This window comes from Pavona decussata, unplaced genomic scaffold (assembly GCF_977016875.1).
Source record: "Pavona decussata unplaced genomic scaffold, jaPavDecu1.1 SCAFFOLD_170, whole genome shotgun sequence".
Classification (NCBI taxonomy): domain Eukaryota; kingdom Metazoa; phylum Cnidaria; class Anthozoa; order Scleractinia; family Agariciidae; genus Pavona; species Pavona decussata.
In genome coordinates, this window is record NW_028145581.1 from 605,103 (window position 1) to 607,500 (window position 2,398).

Genomic DNA, 2,398 nt, shown 5'->3' on the forward strand with positions numbered 1-2,398 from the left:
GTTATTTTTTTGTCTTAGTAGCATTAATCAGCTATCAGTTTGAAATTGAAATAAAAGTTCCAAAAAAATCAATACAACATGTTTAAAAAAAAATCCTAATATCTGGAGGAAGGCCCTAGGAGTAGTGGGGAATGGGCGGGGCACACTGCTGGAAATGACTTTATGAGCCATTCCTGCGAGGTCCCGGTTGGTGGTATGTATTAGATCCAGAGGGATGAGTCAGATGTCGTTTACAAAAGGACCAGGTAAACTGCAATGTGCAAAATTATTTCTGATGGAGTGGTACGGTGATGTTCTTTAAAGGCTTCGTAAGAGGAGAATTATTTGCGCGTGCGAAGTAAATGCATGGAAAACTTGGAGCGCGAAGGGAGGGAGAAAGAGTAAGAAGTTAACATGCAAAAGGAAGAAAATCCGTAGCCTTTGAGATATTGTTATCAATATATTTGAATTTCCCCAACTGTACAATCAGCCTTGCTCTTTTTTGTGGTTCGTTTTACAACGTATTGTTAATAATATCCTCTACTACAAGATCCCGTGGTTTCATGTTATTGCGGTGGTTGTCCTTACACAGTTACTGGTTTTTAATTAAATCTAGCAGAGTTTTCGCGGAAAGTTCTTGAATGCATAATTCACCTTCCCATACGGTATTTCTGTTTAGCGAATCACAAATGAGAACAAGAAAGCCATAAAGGCTTAATAATTAATAAACAGCCTTCTTTATGCCCCACTCTCGCCCCGATGATTTTTAAACCTTTTCCCGGTGTGATGGAGTTAATTGAATAGTTTTAGTAGAAAGACTACGTGATGTTGTCTTTTTCACCTTTAGTCTGAGTTTCAGCCTTTTCGGAGGGACGGGGGAGGGGTAACGAGGGAAAAAAAGAGGATCCTTCCCTTTCTGCCCCCTCCCCTCAAGAAGGCCTTGTTACTCAGGCAAGTCGGCTTTCCGTTACGTACGTTACTTGACGTCAGAAGTTACATCAGTAATAACATATACGCGACGTTCTCAGTAATTATTTATTCTTTATTTACATTTCCAAAAATCAATTCGGAAAGTCCTGCCAGTGAAAGAGAGCTCATGGAGCAGAAGATCACTAATATCCTTCTACCAACGTACTTTAATACCTGGTCCATGTTGTCGTAACCGATTTAGCAAGGAAAACTCCTTTTCAATGGGATTATCATACAGATCTAGTTCCGTCACTTTGCAGCTTGGCTGTTTTAGTGCTTCACAGAGGCTGGCAACACCGACATCAGTGATCTGATTACGACTCAGATCTAGTTTGGTTACTCTGCAGCTTGTCTGTTTTAGTTCTTCACATAGACTGGCAACACCGACATCAGTGATCTGATTATAACCCAGTTATAGTTTGGTTATTTTGCAGCTTGGCTGTTTTAGTGCTTCACATAGACTGGCAACACCGACATCAGTGATCTGATTACCATACAGATATAGTTTGGTTACTTTGCAGCTTGGCTGTTTCAGTGCTTCACATAGACTGGCAGCACCGGCATCAGCGATACGATTATCAAACAGAGAAAGACTGGTTAACGTTTTAGACAGTGGTCTTTGAATAAATCTACACATTCATTATTCAGTTGACATCTTGTCAGCCCTAGCTCGGTGATGAAACAGGAATCTCTTTCTAATGATGCAAATATCCGTTTTAAACCAGATGATATCTTGCTGTCATCAATGAGTAATCTCTTGATGGACATGAATGAACTCTGCTCAGACAATGTCATTTCCGAGTCAGCGATTCCGACGTTCACAGTGCTAAGTGGCAGCAATGTTTGGTGTCTTGTGTTGGGTTCGTCTTCATTCAATGCACTGATTGTATCGAGAAAAAATGATATGGCAATACAATCCGCGTCATTTATGCCAATAAAACAAACTTCTTCATCACGAACAGGGTGTTGACGGTAGTAATCTTTAGCGAATTCCTCGTCCTGATACTCATAGAGACATTTAGCTTGAAGTTTTTGATCACTTTTACCAATGTTTGGCGAAACTTTTTCAAGCAATCTTTCCATGAGCTCCTCGTCTTTTTCTTTTGACAGAATACCAGCCATAAATTGCATGACCATTGTGGATACAGTTTCTCGAGGAGGAATTTCCCTCTTCTTTACGAACCAACGGGCAGCTAAATATTCCTGAAGAGTTAAGGGAGTAAAACAAAAATGTTTTGTTGTTTGAGAAAAAGACACCCTGAAGGGAGGACCACAATGAAGAATACCGCTTCTCCTCAGGCCTTTAACTTCTTTGGAACTGAACTTTTTCATTTCTTCCTCGCCAAACTTTGACAGTTCATCCAGAAACGTTTCGTCAAAATGAGGAACTTCGCTTTTGTTGTGTTTTTCCCTGAAAATGTTGAACACTTCAAAATAGAGATCACTTGCT

The 2,398-nt window shown here is 40.1% G+C and overlaps 1 pseudogene across 1 annotated transcript in view; it reads right to left on the reverse strand.

Annotated features, from left to right (window-relative positions):
- Positions 1-1,005: 1,005 nt before the first annotated feature.
- LOC146464004 (uncharacterized) overlaps positions 1,006-2,398 on the reverse strand; it is a 15,454-nt pseudogene continuing 14,061 nt past the window's right edge. Inside the window, exon 4 of the transcript XR_014856741.1 lies at positions 1,006-2,398. This exon is cut by the window's right edge and continues 955 nt beyond it. The product of XR_014856741.1 is annotated as an uncharacterized LOC146464004 (transcript).